At 37.2% G+C, this 22,731-nt stretch overlaps 1 long non-coding RNA gene across 1 annotated transcript in view; it reads left to right on the top strand.

Moving 5' to 3' along the window:
* The first annotated feature begins 15,202 nt into the window (after positions 1-15,202).
* Positions 15,203-22,731, top strand: part of LOC147572497 (uncharacterized) — a 158,557-nt gene continuing 151,028 nt past the window's right edge. Inside the window, exon 1 of the long non-coding RNA XR_015245763.1 lies at positions 15,203-15,447. This is a non-coding gene — a long non-coding RNA (uncharacterized LOC147572497). The remainder of the gene's footprint in view (positions 15,448-22,731) is intronic.

The following is a 22,731-nucleotide window of genomic DNA, read 5'->3' as shown; positions in this document are numbered from 1 at the left end:
CATTGAGCCCCCATTTCTGTCACTCAAGCAAGTTAGCTACCAGCTAGGACATTAAAGCTGGAATTTCTGCAAGTTGACCTACATTAAATAATTTGGCACGAACTACTGTAACATTTCTCACCTCTTGGTCTAACTCCCTTAGAATTCACTCCCACACATGGTCCCCAGATTTCTGTCAATATATGTAGCAAATAAATCTTGCAATTTGGATAGTGTCTACGTTATTTCTTCCAGAAGTGTAGCATAGACCTGTCTTCTTGGAGCATGCTGAAATTTGACACCAGTTATGGGTTCAGCAGAACCGAGAAGTGATTATGATGGGTCTCCAGGAAATTGAGTGTCCCCTTTGTGTCAGAAATTCTCTAAAGAAACAGAAGCAGTGTCTCTATCTCTAACTTACCTATATGTCTACACCTATATTTATATTATTGATATTTATATTTAGTGAAGGAATTTATTGTAAGGAATTGACTCATGATAATGGAGGCTGGCAAGTGAAGTCTGCAGGTTGAATTGGCAGGCTGGGGAACCAGGGAGGAGCTGATGTTGCAATTCAAGCCCAAATCCCATCTGCAGAATTCCATTTTGCTCAAGAGAGCCCTTCAAATGATCAGAGGAAGCTCACCCAAATTATAAATTGATCACTGGCACGGAAGGGAAGCTCTTATATATCTACTCAAAATTTACCAATTTAAATGTAAATCTCATTCAAAAACATCCTCCTGGTTGACATGAAACACACCATCCAACCGTTCAGGCCATCTGCCTATTATAGGGTTCACTGACTAATTTTTACATGTAAAGCTTGGTGAGACTGTGAATTCAATTGTTGTAATCTAGCAGCCCACAATTTTGCATTTGATTTCTGGCCACATAGAACATGTGGCTACAAAAATTAAGAGATTCTTAAGGCTATCATAGAAGCTTTATGGTTATCAAGAAATGACTTGAGCTGAGAGTTGTCATTTTTTCTCTAACCTTCGAGTGTTCTCAAAAGAACTCATCTTGCACCACGGTCATGATTCCTGTGATAATCCTCAAGTGCAATCCTGATTTCCTTTGATTCCCAAGGCAGTGTGCTTCAGATAGTGCTTCATCACAGTCACAAGGGATAGCTTAGTTAATTGTGGTGCTGCTACAGGCCATGGATTACTAGCATCTCATCTGTTATTGGTGAGGAGGTCAGAAGGGTACTCAAGTCCAAGGGCAGGACCAAACCAATGGCAAAATCCCATGTGGGCAGTTCTAGCTCCTGGATCCACTTCTGGTATCAGTTCTGTATCAGTATGAATCTATTCAGGGAAGAGAAACCACACTGGAATTTGAATAGGGAAAGTTTAATATAAAGAGTTCTTTATAGTAACAAGATTGAAGTAATGGGGGAATTGGTTAGTGAAGAAATAAAGATACCTAAAGAATAAAGAATATGTATAAGGAGGTCATCATGCCTAGAGTTGTGATAGGGCACCCAAAGGACAGTCCCTCCACCTGCACACCAAAGCAAGACTAAGATGCTGACCCTGCTGGAAAAGGCAACAGCTGTGGCTCACGGATGATAGAGACATTTTTATGGTGCCTCACTGGCAGAACTTGCCATAAATCTGCCCTCCGGGGTACCTGGGAAAGCTACCCTCAGAGAGGCGCTATGCTTCAGAACTTGCTAGGAAGTCAAAAGGGAGCCCTGAGAAACTTCTCTGCAGTATGCCCTGCAGACCGCACTGTGCTCTGAAGCCTCCCGAAGGGTTGCCTGGACAAGCTGCAGGCTGCCTGCCAAACATTGCAAGATCCTGTTTCCGGAGGAGATGTTCACTGCAGCAGCAGAAGGCAGGCAAGCCATTCACTGGGGAATCGGAACTGAGGAATGCGTGTGGGAGCAGGCTGGTGAGGGGGGCACACGGGAACCAGGAAAAGAAGAAAATCAAAACCAAACAAGCTTTTCCTTGTCTACTTGAGCATCCCTCCAGTGCTTTCTACTGACAAATATAAGCATCTTGCCAGCTGGAAAAGGAGAAATAGTTAAAGGGCCAGGGCCATTTTTACAGAACACACTACAAAGAATGGATTTGGAACTGTGAGGCCATAAACTGATCACTGGCATGGAAGGGAAGCTCTTATATATGAAAGTTTGCCTCTAGGTCTGAATTCCATTTTCAGTGATGTAATTGTTAATGTAAAACAATCCAAGCTGTGACCATTCAATTTTCTATATACCTTTTAAAGTTTATTTATTTATTTTAAGAGAGAGAGACAGAGACAGAGACAGCAAATAGGGGAAGGGCAGAGAGAGGGAGAGAGAATCGCAAGCAGGCTCTACAGTGTCAGCACAGAGCCTCTCAGCTTGAACCCACCAACTGTGAAATCATGACCTGAGCTGAAACCAAGAGTCAGAAGCTTAACAGACTGAGCCATCTAGGTGCCCCAACTTTCTATAATTTTTAAACCCCCTGCCCCACAAAAATGAGAAATAGATTACTCAAGAGTCACTGTTAGACAGCAAAGGAAAAGTTTTGATGGAAGTTTACCCATTAGAGGGGACTAATTTGTGTGAATCGTTAATCTTGCAAATTTGTCAAAGAATAGTTTCTGGCTTTAAAAAACAGCCTGGAAATAATATTGCTCCAAGACTGATGGAAGCTTGTCAAAAGAACTTAGAAATCAGCTTGAGGTTTCCACTAGCCAATTTAGAGGGGAAAAAAACTTGAATATCAGAAAGAGTAATGGCTTAAATTAATTTTTAAACACCAAATGTTTGAAAAATCTGTTGAAACTAACTCCCCCAACCCCTCCCCCCCCCCCCACACATACACAGATAAAGACAGAGATGCAGAGAGAGAGAGAGAGAGAGGAGACAGAGACTGATCTAATTTTTAGTTTAGGAAGTATTCATGGGCACGAGAAAAAGTGATGTTATGATTATGGCCTACAGTAGGAGGGAGAGAGCACTCTGTGCCTTTTAGCAGAAGTGTTCGGTTTCTTGACCTGACAGTGGTTATATAGATACCCACTTTATAGTTATGTGTTAAATTTTACATACATGTTTCATGGGTTTTCCTGTATGTATATTGAGTTTCAAAATAAAAGAAATATTTTAAAACTATATATCTTATTTGATACCTCTGTATACATGAAACTAAGGTGACAGTAAAGAACCACTAGAAAAGACATTAATCTGTATTGACAAAGGGTTCTGAAATTAGGACAGCCTTTTCATTTTGAAAGTAAAGAAGTTAAAATTGTTTACCCGTAATTTTTATGCTAGTTATAATTTGAATCATAGTGGAGTTATTTTTGTATGTGTTGGTGACATGCTTTTCTACTATTTTGAGATTCTCGATGTGAAAAATGTGGAATTTAGGATTCTTTCACTTACTATATCACAACATTTTCAACATTTTGTTTGTGGAATGAAAGAAGAGGAAGAGATGTTATATTTGGGAAAATGATCCATAGTCGAAGTATAATTCCACTAAATTCCATCTAATTACAGGAGAGAAGAGTCTGCCAATTGGAGAAAAAGTAATAAATACTGTACTTCCATGTGCTACCACTTACAAAGTGTTCATTGGTGTTGATTACCAAAAATTTAGAGTAAATCGGGAAAAATATGTGTTCCAAAATTGTGCATACTTATTTCAAGCATATTTGGGTACAAAATGTGCTCATGAAAGCAAGTTTAAGATCTCATTCAAATAACTTGCAAAACTGTTATATATAAGTTGAGTGCCAATTTTATATTTATTATATTCTCAGGTACCATGTATTTTATCTGTATTTAGCAAAAATGCATAAAGAAAAGAAAGAAAACTATTTTTCCATCAAACCCAACAGACCCCTCCAACTTCCCTTCAGTTTGCTTGTGTATGCCATACAGCCGTATTTTTTTTTTCTGTTCAGTCAAGTGAACTTCACTGGTTTGGAACACGCCGCTCTACAATTTAGCAGTGGTTATCATTTGGAACTGAAATGTGCACCAGTGAACATTTGGAAATAGTGGGTAATGTTTGGTTGCCTAGTAAATGTCAGTAGAAGTACTGGCAGGTACTTCTTTTTCTCCAATTGGGGAGGCGCTGGGAATATGAAAAGTTCCCCAATGCGTGGGAGGCCGCTGCAGAATGAACTGTACATACAAAATGCAGACTTCTTTGAGAAACAGTGCCTTTTGTGGACAGCCACTCTCCTTAAAGTGGGGACATGTGATAGTGCAGCTCCAGGCTCTGTCATCTGCTGATGTATTGTAATCCTTGCCACCCTCTTAACTCCACTACATTTCAATTTCCCTACTGGCAGAATGTTCTGTATTTCCCACCTCCATCGTCAGATCCATTTGAGTAACAGATGAGGTTAAAAACATCAAATCACATTGTAAAGGGAAAAGTGCTGTGCAAATACACTATCTTCGATAGAGAGAAACCACAGCATATCTGTCTCTTACTTAAGTTATAATTCATTACTCAGAGGTCATAATTCCAAATGATTTTTTGAAACACCCTCCTCACAATAAAAATATAAGATAAAGGACCATTCACAACATCATTGTCAAGTTTTATTCCAATTCAATGCCTTGAGCTTAAGTTTTACCATGTGGTAAATTTTATTCTATTTCTTAAATGGAATGATATAAAAATGCTGTTTTAGTGGATCAAAGATGGTGAATTATTAGCATGGTTCAAACTAAAAATACTTGGAAGTTAGTCTGCATATTCCCTTTGGAATATTCATAAAGATAGTGAATGCATTTAAATCTAGTGGAAACAAGATTTTCATAGGTTCCTATTACTTATTTCTAAGTATACTTACCAAAATAAATGGTGTGTTTTTATCATGCAGTTTATTAAAGAAAATGTAACTAGCAGTATGCTGCTTTGTATCAGATATGACTAATTTAAAAATAACATAATTAAAATATATCTCTTTTTAGGGATTTAAATTGTGGACAAAATTTTTGGTAACCATCTATTAATGAACAAGAAAAGAGACTGGTTTAAACCTTCCAATGCTTCAGTTTATTTCAGAGGTCCAGAGGTTCTTTCTTCAGCTTAATAGTTTAATTAAATGTAACTGAAATCTGCCTTAATTCTTCTTTCATTATTTTATCAATAGCAAGATACATATTAACTTGAAATAAAATTTAAATTTTGTGTTTCTACAATGAAGGAAAAATAATAGAAAGCCATCCTATGACATAAATATCATGTTTTGTGCTAAAGATAGTTTAATAAGCTGAGGGCATTATTTTTTTTTTAATTAAACATACTAATACTGACATTATGTTTCATTGTTTTGTGCTTCCTATACTTAACAAGTGAAATGGAGACATGACAAAAATAATCTTCAAAAGGGTAAAGGAATATTAAGGATAATAATTTTTTCCCAATAGAATAAATAATAAAAATACACATATTCATGAAAAATTCTAATTGACTAAATTTTGACAGAAGGCTGTTTAAGGTATGAAAAAAAAAATCATCCTTTACTAGATTTCATACAAATACGTCATAGACAAAAAAATGAATCAATTTTGGAGAAAAGATTATCCTCACCCAAAAGAATTTTAGTTTCAATTTTATAAAGACTGTCTTTGAAATTAATAATATTTTTTCATTTAAAAAAAAAAACACAACACAGAGTGGCTTTCCTCATTTCTAATCTAAATTTAAGAAGGTAATATGTGTGAGGGTGATATATTAAGCACTAAGTATTATGTATTAAGTGATCTGCTTTTCCTGCCTCCATATTCTACCTAATCACTCTCCCCTTTGAAAGCTGGAAAGAAAAATATTCAGTGCTTTAGAGATTGTCCTCTGTAAAGAGTAACTTTGTCAGATAATTTGTTCCAGAATTCTAAAAGCAACATTCAATTGAAAGGCAAAATAACTTTCCCCCTCCTTCTAGACAAAAGAAAACTGTCCCTGTGTTGAGGACTCCAAAGATTTTTGAGATGAGTAAAGAGATCTCTTACTCCTTGGAACCAAATTCTAGGTTAGGGGGAAAGTGGGGGGGGGGGGGGGCAGTGGGATCTCCCTTGACATTTGTGGATCTGTGAGGAGACTCTCAGTTCCATTTTCTCTGGAGAAGTCAAGCCTCTAGCAGATGTTTAACAGGGTGGACCTTGTAGCCTTGTCTGAGATCGGCAGAGAAAGCCCTCTGGTACTGCAAAAGAAGCAAGCTAAAATCCTCCAGCACAGAACTGAGCAAAGGTTATGTGTATTAGACAACAATTAGACTCCAGAAAGATTTGAGAAGAGGTGAGAAGCAGCACATCCTGATGGGAAACAGAATGAAACCAAGTTTTATTTCTGTGCCTGATTGATGAATGGAAGCTAATGAATAATAAGCAGATTATTTCCTTGTAATTAAAAAGTGCAGCTTTGGGGTGCCTGGCTGGCTCAGTCGCAAGAGGGTGTGACTCTTGATCTCAGGGTTGTGAGTTTGAGCCCCAGGTTGTGTGTAAAGATTGCTTAAAAAACGTGCAGCTTTTATCAACTATACGAACCCACGGCTCTTTCCTCAATTTGATAAATTCAGCAAAGTAAGTAAAAGACATTTCTTTGTAGGACTCTGGTCTTTATTATTCTAAGTTTAGAAATCTCCAGCAGGGAGATACGTAAGTGGTGGATTCCCAATGTCGTTTAACTTTATAAGCCATCTGTCGTCAGTATATACAAGCAAAAGGGCGAGAACAATGACGGATGAGATGCAGGGTCAGAGAGAAACTATTCACCATATTGTAGACAGTGGATGGAGATCTCCATAAAGGAGATATCCTGGATAACACAGGCCCAGTACAATCAATCCTGTGGTATATAAGATAAACAACACTACCACAGCGTGATCATGCATGGTTCTCAGTCTAAAGGTATGTCTCATAATATGCACATTTCTGGGACAGTTTTCTACAGATAAAAAGTAAAATGCCTTGTACCTAGAAAATCCATTTAACAGACAGATCGTATCTCAGATGGAAGTAAAAGTCTTAAGTACCCTTCAGGTTATTGACAGGGCTCTACTAAAATTCAAGGGAAATAGTTCATGGAGAACAAACAAAACCTCTAGATAAATTGGATATAAAAACGAAGAAAATGATTATATTAGAAACAAACAACATTAATAAATATTTCCCAAGGTTTACATAACAAGTTTGCTATAGGCTCTCATAATTTTACCAATTTTCTTTCTAAATGAATCCAAATGGAAACGTGTCAATTCTCATTTTACTTGGCCTTTCAATGGCTTATGACATTGTTTCGCTCTTCTTGTTTTCCATGACACCACATGACTTCCTCCCTAATTTGTTCCTGATCTGTTTCTAGGTCTTCATTTTTTGTCTTCTGGGCCAGAGTTCATTGTACTCAATCCTTGCTCTCCTTATCTCACTGTACCTATGTTCTTTTCCAAGGCAATTTAATTTACTTCTGTAATAAGGTAAGGAATGTATACAGTCTTTATATTGATGACTTTCACGTTCAAATACATCAGGTCTCAGCATCAATATCCTTTATCCAGAATCCTTCTTTCATTTTCCAGTCTACACAGCATTCCTCATCACTATACTTATTACAGCCCCACTTATACAATTACAATTTGTGTGACATAGTTATCTTGTTATCTTTTGCTTAATGTCCTTTTTTCCATTAGATTGACAACAATTATTGTGCGTTGTGTATGATCACTGTATCCACTACATAGAATATTGTCTAAAATATTATCTAAAAAACTTTCTTGTGGGGCACGTGGGTGGCTCAGTCGGTTGAGCCTCCAACTTCAGCTCAGGTCATGATCTCACGGTTTGTGAGTTTGGGCCTTATATCAGGCTCTGTGCTGACAGCTCAGAGCCTGGAGCCTGCTTCTAATTCTGTGCCTCCCTCTCTCTCTGCCCCTCCCCAACATGCACTCTGTCTCTCTCTACCTCTCAAAAATAAAGAAAACTAATAAAAAAAATTAAAAAAAAACTTTCTTGTGACCATAGTTATAATACTAGGTTTTTACAGAATTTAAAGCTAGAAATGCAGAATTAAATCTAATCTGTAAAAATAAGTCATCCAATATCGCTGAATCTACAACTACAACGAAGGTACATTAAAAAAAGGAGCATTCCATCGCTAAGGCTTATATTAACAGTGTTTTTGCTTGAATAAGGTAAATGCACACATGCTATTATTAATTATCCATATGCTTATAGAGATTAACCATAATTATTGGAATGTACACAAAATATGAAAGACAATCTTTATAATTCACAATTCCAGCACCTAAACATATTTTTCTTTTTTTTTATTAACTTGTTTTATTTTTTATTTTTTTAAATTTACATCCAAATTAGTTAGCATATAGTGCAACAATGATTTCAGGAGTAGATTCCTTAGTGCTCCTTACCCATTTAGCCCATCCCCCTCCCCACAACTCCTCCAGTAACCCTCAGTTTCTTCTCCATATTTATGAGTCTCTTCTGTTTTGTCCCCCTCCCTGTTTTTATATGATTTATGTTTCCCTTCCCTTATGTTCATCTGTTTTGTCTCTTAAAGTCCTCATATGAGTGGAGTCATATGATTTTTGTCTTTCTCTGACTGACTAATTTCACTTAGCATAATACCCTCCAGTTCCATCCACGTAATTGCAAATGGCAAGATTTCATTCTTTTTGATTGCTGAGTAATACTCCATTGTATATATACACCACATCTTCTTTATCTATTCATCCATCAGTGGACATATGGGCTCTTTCCATACTTTGGCTATTGTTGACAGTGCTGCTATAAACACGGGGGTGCATGTGTCCCTTTGAAACAGCACACCTGTATCCCTTGGATAAATGCCTAGTAGTGCAGTTGCTGGATCATAGGGTAGTTCTATTTTTAGTTTTTTGAGGAAACTCCATACTTTTTCCAGAATGGCTACACCAGCATGGATTCCCACCACGAGTGCAAAAGAGATCCTCTTTCTCCGTATCCTCGCCAACATCTGTTGTTGCCTGAGTTGTTAATGTTAGCCATTCTGACAGGTGTAAGGTGGTATCTCATGGTGGTTTTGATTTGTATTTCCCTGATGATGAGTGATGTTGAGCACTTTTTCATGTGTCGGTTGGCCATCTGGATGACTTCTTTGGAGATGTGTCTATTCATGTCTTTTGCCCATTTCTTCACTGGATTATTTGGTTTGTGGAGGTTGAGTTTGATAAATTCTTTATAGATTTTGGATACTAACCCTTTATCTGATATGTCATTTGCAAATATCTTCTCCCATTCTGTCGGTTGCCTTTTAGTTTTGCTGATTGTTTCCTTCGCTGTGCAGAAGCTTTTTATTTTGATGAGGTCCCAGTAGTTCATTTTTACTTTTGTTTCCCTTGCCTCTGGAGACGTGTTGAGTCTCCAGACTCAGGCCGTGTTGCTGCGGCCAAGATCCAAGAAGTTTTTGCCTGCTTTCTCAAGGATTTTGATGGCTTCCTGTCTTACATTGAGGTATTTCATCCATTTTGAGCTTATTTTTGTGTCTGGTATAAGAAAGTGGTCCAGGTTCATTGTTCTGCATGTGTCTGTCCAGTTTTCCCAGCACCACTTGCTGAAGAGACTGTCTTTATTCCATTGGATAGTCTTTCCTGCTTTGTCAAAGAATGGTTGGCCATATGTTTGTGGGTCTGTTTCTGGGTACTCTATTCTGTTCCATAGATCTGAATGTCTGTTCTTGTGCCAGTACCATACTGTCTTGATGATTTCAGCTTTGTAGTATAGCTTGAAGTCTGGGATTGTGATGCCTCCTGCTTTGGTTTTCTTTTTCAAGATCTTTTTGGCTATTCGGGGTCTTTTCTGGTTCCATACAAATTTTAGGATTATTTGTGCTAGCTCTGTGAAGAATGCTGGTGTTATTTTGATAGGAAGTGCATTGAATATGTAGATTGCTTTGGGTCGTATTGACATTTTAACAATATTTGTTCTTGCTATCCAGGAGCATGGAATCTTTTTCCATTTTTTTGTGTCTTCTTCAATTTCTTTCATGACCTTTCTATAGTTTGCAGTGTATGGATTTTTCACCTCTTTGGTTAGATTTATTCCTAGGTATTTTATGGTTTTTGGTGCAACTGTAAATGGGATCGATTCCTTGACTTCTCTTTCTGTTGCTTCATTGTTGGTGTATACGAATGCAACCAATTTCTGTGCGTTGATTTTATATCCTGCCACTTTGCTGAATTAATGAATCAATTCTAGCAGTTTTTTGGTGGAATCTTTTGGGTTTTCCATATAGAGTATCATGTCATCTGCAAAGAGTGAAAGTTTGACCTCTTTCTGGCTGATTTGGATGCCTTTTATTTCTTTGTGTTGTCTGATTGCAGAGGATAAGACTTCCAATACCATGTGGAATAACAGTGCGAGAGTGGACATCCCAGTCTTGTTCCTGAAATTAGGGGGAAAGCTGTCAGTTTTTCCCCACTGAAGATGATATTAGCAGTGGGTCATTCATTTATGGCTTTTATGATGTCGAGGTATGCTCCTTCTATCTCTACATTCTTGAGGGTTTTTATGAAGAAAGGATGCTGTATTTTGTCAAATGCTTTCTCTGTACCTATTGAGAGGATCATATGGCTCTTGTCCTTTCTTTTATTGATGTGATGAATCACGTTATTTGTCTTGCGGATGTTGAACCAGCCCTGCATCCCAGGTATAAATCCCACTTGGTTGTGGTGAATACTTTTTTAATGTATTGTTGGATCCTGTTGGCTAATATCTTGTTGAGGATCTTTACATCCATGTTCATCAGGGAAATTTGGTCTATCGTTCTCCTTTTTAGTGTGGTCTCTGTCTGGTTTTGGAATCAAGATAATGCTGGCTTCATAGAAAGAGTTTGGAAGTTTTCCTTCCATTTCTATCTTTTGGATCATCTTCAAGAGAAAAGGTGTTAACTCTTCCTTAAATGTTTGGTAGAATTCCCCTGGAAAGCCATCTGGCCCCAGACTCTTGTTTTTTGGCATATTTTTGATTACTAATTCGATTTCCTTACTGGTTATGGGTCTGTTCAAATTTTCTGTTTCTTCCTGCTTCAGTTTTGGTAGTGTATATGTTTCTAGGAATTTTTCCATGTCTTCCAGATTGCCCATTTTATTGGTATATAATTGGTCATAATATTCTCTTATTATTGTTTTTATTTCTGCTGTGTTGGTTGTGATCTCTCCTCTTTCATTCTTGATTTTGTTTATTTGGTTCCTTTCCTTTTTCTTTTTGATCAAACTGGTTAGTGGTGTATCAATTTTGTGAATTCTTTCAAACAACCAGCTTCTGGTTTCATTGATCTGTTCTACTGTTATTTTGGTTTCGATAGCATTAATTTCTGCTCTAATCTTTATTATTTCCTGTCTTCTGCTGGTTTTGGAGTTTTATTTGCTGTTCTTTTTCCAGCTCCTTAAGGCGTAAGGTTATGTTGTGTATCTGAGATCTTTCTTCCTTCTTTAGGAAGGCTTGGATTGCTATATACTTTCCTCTTATGACTGCCTTTGCTACGTCCCAGAGGTTTTGGGTTGTGGTGTTATCATTTTCATTGACTTCCATATACTTTTTAATTTCTTCTTTAACTGCTTGGTTAGCCCATTCATTCTTTAGCAGGATACTCTTCAGTCTCCAAGTATTTGTTACCTTTCCTAATTTTTTCTTGTGGTTGATTTCGAGTTTCATAGCGTTGTGGTCTGAAAGTATGCATGGTATGATCTCGATATTTTTGTACTTACTTAGGGCTGATTTGTGTCCTAGTATATGGTCTATTCTGGAGAACGTTCCATGTGCATTGGAGAAGAATGCATGTTTTGCTGCTTTTGGATGAAACGTTCTAAATATATCTGTTAAGTTCATCTGGTCCAGTGTGTCATTCAAAGCCATTGTTTCCTTGTTGATTTTTTGATTAGATGATCTGTCCATTGCTGTGAGTGGGGTGTTGAAAACTCCTACTATTATGGTATTACTATTGATGAGTTTCTTTATGTTTGCGATAAATTGATTTATACATTTGGGTTTATTCCACATTTGGTGCATAAATGTTTACAATTGTTAGGTCTTCTTGGTGGATAGACCCCTTGATTATGATATCATGCCCTTCTGCATCTCTTGATACAGTCTGTATTTTAAAATCTAGATTGTCTGGTATAAGTATGGCTACTCCAGTTTTCTTTTGTTGACCATTAGCATGATAGATGGTTCTCCATCCCCTTATTTTCAACCTGAAGGTGTCTTTAAGTCTCAAGTGGGTCTCCTGTAAACAGCATATAGATGGATCTTGTTTTCTTATCCATTCTGTTACCCTATGTCTTTTGATTGGACTGTTGAGTCCATTGACGTTAGAGTAAGTACTGAAATATATGAATTTATTGGCATTATGATGCTTGTAGTATTGGAGTTTCTGGTGGTGTTCTCCGGTCCTTTCTAATCTTTGTTGCTTTTGGTTTTTATTTCTCTCTCTCTCTCTCTCTCTCTCTCTATATATATATATATATATATAGATAGATATACACAAATCTTTTATCTCTCTCTCTGTCTCTCTTTCTCTCTCTCTGTCTCTCTCTCTCTCTCTCTCTCTCTCTCTCTCTATATATATATATATATATATATATATTTATCTTTTCTCCCCTGAGAGAGTTCCCCTCAAAATTTCTTGCTGTGCTGGTTTAGTGGTCACAAACTCCTTTAATTTTTGTTTGGGAAACTTTTTATCTCTCCTTCTATTTTGAATGACAGTCTTACTGGATAAAGAATTCTTGGCTGCCTATTTTTCTGATTCAGCACATTGAATATATCCTGCCACTCTTTTCTGGCCTGGCAGGTTTCTGTGGATAGGTCTGCTGCAAATCAGATCTGTCTTCCTTTGTAGGTTAGGGACTTTTTTTCCCTTGCTGCTTTCATGATTCTCTCCTTGCCTGAGTATTTTATGAATTTGACTCTGATATGCCTTGTTGAAGGTCACTTTTTATTGAATCTAATGGGGGTCCTCTGTGCTACCTGGATTTTGATGTCTGTGTCTTCCCCCAGGTTAGGAAAGTTTTCTGCTATGATTTGCTCACATATCCCTTCTAGCCCTATTTTTCTCTCTTCCTCTTCTGGGACCCCAATGATTCTGATGTTCCCTTTTAATGAGTCACTGATTTCTCTAATTCTTAAATCTTGCTGTTTTGCCTTAATGTCCCTCTTTTTTTTCTGCTTCATTATTCTCTATAAGTTTGTCCTCCGTATTGCTGATTCTCTGTTCTGCCTAATCCATCCTTGCCACCGCTGCATCCATCCGTGATTGCATCTCAGTTGTAGCATTTTTAATTTCATTCTATTTTTTACTTCTTTTATCTCTGTAGAAAGGGATTCTTATCTATTTTTGACTCCAGCTAGTATTCTTATTAACATGAATCTAAATTCTGGTTCAGACATCTTGCTTGTATCTGTGTTGATTAAATCCTTGGCTGTCGTTTTTTTGTGCTCTTTCTTTTGGGGTGCATTCCTTCATTTTGTCATTTTGAAGGGAGAAAAGGAATTAATGAGGTAGAAAAATTAAAGCTAAAAAATTTTAAAATTAAAAAAATTACAATTAAGAAATTAAACACACACAGAAACACAAAATCTAATATATGATGCTAGATCCTAGGGTGTTCTGGTCTGGGTGTTGAAAGTGGTTTCACAGATTAGAGGGGAAAAAAGTGGGAAAAAAAAGGAAATCATTTGAGAATATGAAAAAATTAATACACTGAAGTAGACTAAAATGAGATGATGAGAGTAAAATAGAATTTGAAAAAATTTACACAAAAGTAAAGAATATAGTAGGAAAAAACTAAAGAAAAATATTTTTAATAAAAGTTAAAAATAAAAATGATTTTTTTCTCTTTCTGTATTCAAGAAAAAGAAAAAAACAAAAAAGAGAAAAAAGAGAAAAAAGAAGTCGTTTGAAAATTTGAAAAGGTGAATACACTGTAGTAGACTAAAATAAAATGATGGAAGTAGAATAGAATTTGAAAAAATTTACACAAAAGTAAAGAATATAATAGGAAAAAACTAAACACAAAATATTTTTAATAAAAGTTAAAAATAAAAATGAATTTTTTTCTCTTTCTGTATTCAAGAAAAAGGAAAAAAACAAAAAAGAGAAAAAAAAAGAAATCGTTTGAAAATTTGAAAAAGTGAATACACTGTAGTAGACTAAACTAAAATGATGGCAGTAAAATAGAATTTGAAAAAATTTACATAAAAGCAAAAAATATAAAAAAATTAAAGAAAAATATCTTTAATAGAAATTGAAACTAAAAATTTAGTTTTTCACTTTCTGCATTCAAGAAAAAGAAAAGCAACAAAAAAAGAGAAAAAAGAAAAAGAAAAAAGAAAACAAGGAAATAGTTTGAAATTTGAAAATGTGAATACACTGAAGTAGACTAAAATAGATTGATGGAAGTAAGATAGAATTTGAAGAAATTACACAAAAGTAAAAAATATAGTAAAAAAATTAAGGAACAATATTTTTAATAAAAACTGAAAATAAAAAGGAATATTTTCTCTTTCTGTATTCAAGAACAAGAAAAGTAGTGTAAAAGAGATAAAAGAGAGAAATAAAATTGGATAGATCGACCTGCTAACAGGTTGAAATAGGACTGAAATTACTTTGTTTCCCACTAGAAGTCAGACTATGTAGTGTTTTATAGTCCATAAACTAAGTAGGCGGTGAGACTTGTGTTCTTGAAGAGTGAAGTTGGCCCAGTTGGGCGGGGCTCAGTGTAACGGCTCCGGTCTCCACTAGATGGCGCTGCTAGCATACTGGGGTGGATTGTTGCAGAGCTTGCTCCTAGTTGCCTAGGCGCATGCGCAGGAGTGGTGAAAAAAATGATGTCACCCAGCTATCCAGCCTCCAGTATGGGAACTCTGTTCTCTGCAGTTAGCAATCGTGCACCTGTCCTCTGTCTTCAGCTTTCGTCCATTCCTCACTCCTTCACTGTCCATGACCAAGCCCCAGGCAGTACCTCTCTTCCTGAGTTTTGTCTCAGATGTGGCTATTTCCCCGGCCCCTTACTTCTGAAGGACCAGAGCGGCTTTGACCCATTCCGCCCCTCTGCGGGAGGGTCTCACCGAGCAATGGCCGAATAATGGCTGCACCCAGGAACGCCTGCTGGACTCTGCTGCTGCCAGTGCCCCGAGACTGCGGCCAGGTGCCAGCCCCCCTCCCCTCCCCCCCCCAGAAAAAGTTCGCGAGATAGCATAGCAGCAGCTTTTCAGGGATTGTGGAAAATCACAACACACATCTGGCACCAGGCTTCACCGTTAACAACCTAGTTTCAGCACCAGCGAATGTGGCCGTTTTCTGGGGTCTGCTGGGACCAGGTGGCTTCAATAGTCTCCACCAAATGTCCTTCCAGCAGTGGAACCGCTTTTCCCCGTGTGGTCTGAGAACCTCCCGGACCCCACTCTGTTCCTGGGGATTCGCCTTCCCACCAGAGCACCGACAGGTATTGAGCTGTGGAGTTGCAGACTCTGCACTCCTCTTTCTCCTTTCTCCCTTTTTAGTTTAGTCCCTGCGGCTGTTTCCAATTTTCAACTTTCTCTCCAGCTGCTTTTGGGGAGGGGTGCTTTTACCGTATTCTCCCCCTCTAGTCTCTGCCCTCTCTCTGCCTGCTGCCGGCTTTTCCTTCCCCAAGTTCACCTCTCCGCGCCACGTACCTGCTGAATTCTGTGGTTCAGTTTGTGCAGATTGTTGTGTTAATCCTCCAATCATTTTTCTAGGTGTGTAGGGTGGTTTAGTGTTGGTCTGGCTGTATTTCATGGACACAAGACACAGAAAAAACTTACATGCTCTAAACATATTTTTTGTTAGTATGTTTATGCTTTTCTTTGTGGGGCTATCTCAATTTCATATGTATATTGAATGTTATATTAGACGCATCTATAGTCTTGTTTTTTTTAAATTTCGTATTATACTGTGGGACTTTTCAAAGCTTTGAAGCATTCCTCGAAACATTTCTAAAACTGCATAATATACCATCATTTATATACACCAAAATGTAAACATTTTCATATAGTCAGTTATAAAGCTATTGTCTCTCAGCTCCTATCCTTATATTCTGTTTTGTGAATCCTGACTATGTAATGGACATTTAGACTCTTTTTCTTACATGACACTATAATTAATATTGTGATTAAGACTTTTTGGGTTATATGTTTATGTCTCTGATTATGGCTAAAGACTCATTTCTAGACATGTATTAGACCCTATTCCTTAGTCCTGAACTTGCCAAGAGGTGGAGACAGTCTTTAGAGCAATATTCTTGGCCTCTCAGAATGATACTTTTGGGGGCAAGTACCAAGAACATTGAGATCTCGGGTCCTGTCCATCACCTCCTTATTTGGGGATCTAGAGGCCTGCAGAGAGCATGTGCCCGGGTGGGCTTTTGCGCCTTCAGTTTCTTGATAAAGGCTCTGTCCTGCTAGGAAGGCTTCAGCTCTTCTGGCAGAGCCTGTCATCAAATGGGCAAGTCTTTGATTCTGGGCTGCAGTATGAGAAACACCATGTTGCCAGATAACTAAGGAATGTTCTCTACAGCTCTATCAGTGGCTCAGTTCTCAGGCAGAGAAAAAGGCTGCTATATATAAGAATTCTGTGTCAGAGATTCTGAACATTACCAGGGGTTTAGAATATAGTATTAAGCAAGGTAATGCCAACTTAAAGATCTCAATGACAGCACACTAAAACTAATGATTATTATTATTTTAATTAGACATTTTGATCAGTGAAATCATTACTTAGAATGCTATAGTTTATTATCTCAAATATTGGGGAAAGAGACAAACTGATGTAATAATCACTGTCAGTAACATATTTTAGATATGATTATTGAGGACAAAATACTTATTTGAACTTTTATTCTTATTTTTCTAGTCAAAGTTTAGGAAAGAAGGAAGGAAGGATGGAAAGAAGGAAGGAAAGTCTATACCTGAGGCAATATTTGTAGCACAGGAAATGCCTTGAATAATCTTTGATGGTATTAACTATAAGAAGGACAATTGAAAGAACTGTCACTATCATTTTGGCTTCTATAGATGACAGATCTGTGCAAAGTGTTTATGAGTTAGAGAATAGATTTTAGTCAATTTTCACCTCTCCCTCTCCATACTCTTTGCCTTGTGAATTTGGGGTCCCTCCAGCAGAAGCAGGGTGCAATTTCCTGTGCCTTGACCTGATGTTTAACCATGTGACTTTCTCTGTTCAATGGCATGTAAGCAGACACAATGGAAGCACAGGCTTAAGGTTGGCTTGATTTGCTTTCTTGCTCTTCCATCATTGAGATAAGAATGTGCCCCCAACTGGGACACCTAGGTGGCTCAGTCAGGTAAACAATCTGACTTCGGCTCAGGTCATGATCTTGTGGTCCATGGGTTGGAGCCCTGCCTAGGGCTGTGTGCTAACAGCTCAAAGCCTGGAGCCTGCTTCAGATTCTGTGTATCCCTCTCTCTCTGCCCCTCCCCTGCTCACACTCTGTCTCTCTCAAAAATAAATAAACATTAAAAAACAACAACAACAGAATGTGCCCCCGACTACCCTGCTGATCCAAGGAGGACAAGACAGATAAAGGCAGACTTTCAACCTGCAGCTTGGAGTCAAGCCCAGCCATGCTCAACTTCAATGAACTGACCCCCCCAGATGGCCCACAGAAATAAAGAAAAATAAATGCTTTTTGTTTCAAGCCACTGTATTTTGAGGCAATTTGTTACACAAATTTTTTAAGGCAATTTGTTACGTAGTATGTAAATTGCCTAGTTCTGTACTGGGCAGTTTTGCATTCATTCTTTCAGTTAACACTTACAATGATCATATGAGGCAGGTTTTATTATCTGCCCTTCCGACTGAGGAAACAGTCCTACAAAAGTTAAGCAATTTGCCTACTTCAACAATAGCTAGAAAACAAAACAGTAGAAATCTATTTCCAGGGTAGGAAGTTGAATTCCGCCATTAATAAAAGTATGTAATTTCTAACAGAATTGTTCTCAGTCACTAAGAATCAACTTCAACAGACCTGCATTTCTTTGCAGGTGCCATGAATGCATTTTGCCTTGTGGATTAAAATTGATTTTGTTTTATGGCACTATGTTGGCATTATGGCCATGGTTGAATGTGGGCTTTGAAATTAGACTGCCTGGGTATGTATCCTGGTCCCCAATTTACTATCATATGGCCATTGGACAAGTTCTGTACATGGGTGTTCCAGTTTCCTCATAGACATAGGCATAAAGTGATGTACTTCATATGATTGTTGTGAGATTTGCCTAAGTTAATGTTTAATATGCACTCAATAAATATTATTATTTTTATTCAGTAGAAATTACCAGTCTTCATATCTCACATTTATATATGTTCTCGGCTGTAGTGTTGTTTGCGAGGTCTTATTGCAGAAGACCAGTTTCAACATCCATTCAACAGGAATGTGAGAAATCAATTAGTTAATTAACAGCAGTCACCACATAAACATAATGTGAAAGCATCGTGCTAACTCTGAGATGGCCCGAGAAGGTTCCCCCAATCTATGCTCAAATTATAAGAATGTTCAGGTAGGGAGAATATTATAAACAAAGGCACACCTGGGGCAGAAAACATTAGAGTCCATGGAACAAATAAGACAATCTCGATGTTTTATAATTTTTTTAACGTTTATTTTACTTTTGAGAGAAAGAGACAGAGTGTGAGAGGGAGAGGGACAGAGAAAGAGGGAGACACAGAATCGGAAGCAGGCTCCAGGCTCTGAGCCATCAACACAGAGCCCGACAAGGGGCTTGAACTCATGAACTGCGAGATCTTGACCTGAGCTGAAGTCAGACACTCAATCAACTGAGCCACCCAGGCTCCCCAATCTTGATTTTTATAGAAAAAATAAACCCACATGAGTGAGGATAAGAGAGAGGGGACTAAAACCAGGTTGGAATCAAATAGATGGAGATCTGTAATATGATAACAAGAAATCTTTTCCTTTTGGGGGAGAGGGGGAAGTTAAAAATGAACAGAAGATTGGCATTACCTAATTTTCGCTTAAGGATAAAATTCATCCAGCAGTAGTGTTTAAGATTTATTGGTTTGAGTTAAGATTGGAAACATAGAGACAAGTTATAGGTGTGAAAATATGTAAGTCATTTCCCAAAGATATTATTTATTGGCAAGAGAAAGTTTTCATAGCACCAAGCACCTTTAAAAAAAAATGTCATGTATCTCAGGTGTAATTGTTCATTTATCGAATCTTTGTTAAATTAGTGAATAGATCAATGATGAATGGGAGAGTGAGGGAATCCAGATAAGTGGAACTTTATATTTTTGCAATTAAATACTGTTTAATCAAAACCTGTCATTTTATGGCTGTAACTGTTTTGACCAAGATTATGTAAATTAGGTGAATTTAATTTTTAAAACCACTTTTTTTTTAATTTAAAAAAAAAATTTTTTTTTCAACGTTTATTTATTTTTGGGACAGAGAGAGACAGAGGATGAACGGAGGAGGGGCAGAGAGAGAGGGAGACACAGAATCAGAAACAGGCTCCAGGCTCTGAGCCATCAGCCCAGAGACTGACGCGGGGCTCGAACTCACGGAACGCGAGATCGTGACCTGGCTGAAGTCGGACGCTTAACCGACTGCGCCACCCAGGCTTCCCAAAACCACTTTTTTATTACAATACAAAGTTTCACTAAACATCAACTATTAGGAATATTAAAAATCAAATATGAGACTGTATTTTTCATTCTACTCTGTTCTGAAATATCACATAGCTATGTATGTCTGTGTGTGTGTATGTGTGTGTATGATATTTTGTTGTAGGAGATTTTCAGGCTTAATGAACAACAAAATACTTAGAAATGCTAATTAAAATATCTCTCTCACACACGACTGTGTGATTATATTCAAAACTTTGAAACAGAATTCATTCATTGAAATCATGCATTTGTTGATATGAATTTCATCTGCTTCTCCTAAGAGGCTGAGTTCTGCAAGGGTAAGAATCTTGCCTGTTTAAGCCTGTGCTTTGTAACGTGCCTGGTACGTAATTGGCTCTCATTACATATTTCAAGGAATGAATTTCAACAATGTTAATGTGGAATTCGAGATGTAAATTTCTGTTTAGAGATCTGCTCTGAGTTCCTGAGAATAGTGATGTTGTTTCACTCAGTTTTATCTGCCCAGAGAATTGCTATGTGTACCTTATGCCAGTACCAAATGGTCTTGATTATTGTTTTGTATTATGTTTGAAATCAAGAGTGGTGAGTCTGCCAACTTGTTCTTGTTTTCAAGATTGTTTTGGCTGTTCTGGTCCATATAAGTTTCAGGATTAACCTGTCTATTACTAAAAAAGTTATTTGGGATTTTAATACGTATTCCATTCAATTATTGTCTAATTTAGGGAGTATTCTTAATAATATTAAGTTTTTTGATCCATGGAACTGCAACACCTTCCATTTATTGAGGTCTTTAATTTCTTTGAGCAATGCTTTGTAATTTTCAGTGTACAAGTCTTGCATTTCTTTTGTCTAATTTATTCCTAAGTATTTAATTCCACTTATTTTTAGTAACTAAACTTTATTGAAATACCATCATCCTCATTGGCTCACCTGTTTGCCGTGACCACTTTTGCTATAATGGCAGAGTAGTTTCAACAGAAAAAATCTGCCCACTCCTCATTCAGAAGAGGTCTCCTGAATATGCTCTCTGCTAACAAGTATAGCAGAAATTATTTTCCATAAATACTTGGAGAAATTTAAGTTTTCTTTTTAAGGGTACAAATTGAGTTATCTTTATAGTGCATAGACTGTCTCATTTTTTATCTTTGGACCATTAGCCTCTGCAATTTTTAGTACAACTTATTCTTTGCTTCAACAAACCCTCAAATTGCTATCCTCTAAATGACACACTGAGGGTCTCTAGGACCTTCAGATATTATACTTGAATTCTAGAGGAGTTGCACCATTAAAACCCTGAATTTTTTGAGCCTCATAAAACAATAATAGTAATCACACCCTTTTGACACAATACCACAGAATGCAGCATGAAGGATGTCAAATCATCTGTGAATGATGCTTTAAGAATTCCTTTCAGTTTCTGTGTATCTTGGAGAAGGCCCTTAATTGTTTGTTGCCTCTGCTGGCTAGGCAAACCTTTCAACACATGGAAATCCAGATGGTGAGGAAAGAGAAGCACCTGACCGAATTAATGAAAATATTATTTTAGCTTGTTTCTGAGCTTGTTATTTTCCCAAGTGTTTGCTCAGGTTGTGACTGTTCCGTTAACTGACACTGTAAGTCCAGGAAAAGGAAATAATTTTTCTGTTAAATAACAAGAAGAAAATAAATAGCAACAATGAATACAAATAGAAGTATATTGTTTCTTCTTTTTAACATATTATTTTGCCAACCTTGCATACAGTTTTCAAGACAATAGATTTAATAGATCTCTTTCAAGGGATAGCAATCCGCAGTAGGGGTCAGGGACAAAGAAAGCCCAAAAATGAAGACATGAGACAGACAATGAAATACAAAATACTTTGGAGAAGACACTGACTGATGAGAATTGTTACATTTAAAGGCTGGGCTTAGTAAGAACACAATTATAATTTGGTTTATCTTTGGAATTGCTTTGTGATATCACCATCTTGTGGCCAAATTGAAAATAGTTTTCCATTGCAAACTGGGTTTCTTTCTATATAAAGCTTCTTATGAATAATCTACCATATTAGAATTAAACAACACTATATCTGCATTGATTTTCCTGTGATTATAGGCACTGGTTTTGTGTTATTTAAAATTCAAAAAAGTTATCATTATACAGATTTTTGAGAAAGATCTAATACACCTTTTAGGCTAACTTAATAAATTAAAAACTATTTAAAAAGTTAAGAAAACAGTTAGGGGCGCCTGGGTGGCGCAGTTGGTTGGGCGTCCGACTTCAGCCAGGTCACGATCTCGCGGTCTGTGAGTTCGAGCCCCGCGTCAGGCTCTGGGCTGATGGCTCAGAGCCTGGAGCCTGTTTCTGATTCTGTGTCTCCCTCTCTCTCTGCCCCTCCCCCGTTCATGCCCTGTCTCTCTCTGTCCCAAAAATAAAAAATAAACGTTGAAAAAAAAATAAAAAAAAAGAAAACAAAGTTATATTCGAATAAAAAAATTATCATCTGTTACATAGAACTCCCTTAAAATCAGAAATGCGTCTACCTATGAACTTAATTTTTATTTTATTTTATTTTTTAAAGTTTATTTATACATTTTGAGAAAGAAAGAAAGAGAGAGCATGAGTACAAGTGGGAAAGGGACAGAAAGAGAGGAGAATCCCAAGTAGGCTCTACACCACCAGCGTGGAGCCCAGTATGGGGCTCTAACTCACAAACCATGAGATTAGGACCTGAGCCGAAATCGAGTTGGACTCTTAACCAACTGAGCCACCTAGGCGTCCTAGATTTTAAATATTCTAGAAAAAGTTGAAGAAAGCATATCACCATTAAACTTTAAAAATATTTTAGAATTTAAGGGCTTGATAAGACAAAGAGAACAATCTTATTTTGTAGGAGACATATCGTAAGTGTAAAAAGTGCAAAAGGCCATCAAAATTTGTGTTATTCATATTACGTGTTAATAGTGAGCATGCACTAAATGTCTCCAAATTTAGACTTCCTGTAGTCCACTCTTTATGCTGGAATTAGGGGCCATGTTAATCAATTTCTTTTTTTCTTAGGAACCACTTACAGTGTCTAATTCCTACCCATTCTCAACA

Source organism: Puma concolor, chromosome E4 (assembly GCF_028749965.1).
Source record: "Puma concolor isolate L17-30 chromosome E4, mPumCon1.1.hap2, whole genome shotgun sequence".
Lineage (NCBI taxonomy): Eukaryota > Metazoa > Chordata > Mammalia > Carnivora > Felidae > Puma > Puma concolor.
Note: the sequence above shows the minus strand (reverse complement) of the source record. Positions and strands in the feature narration are given on the sequence as shown.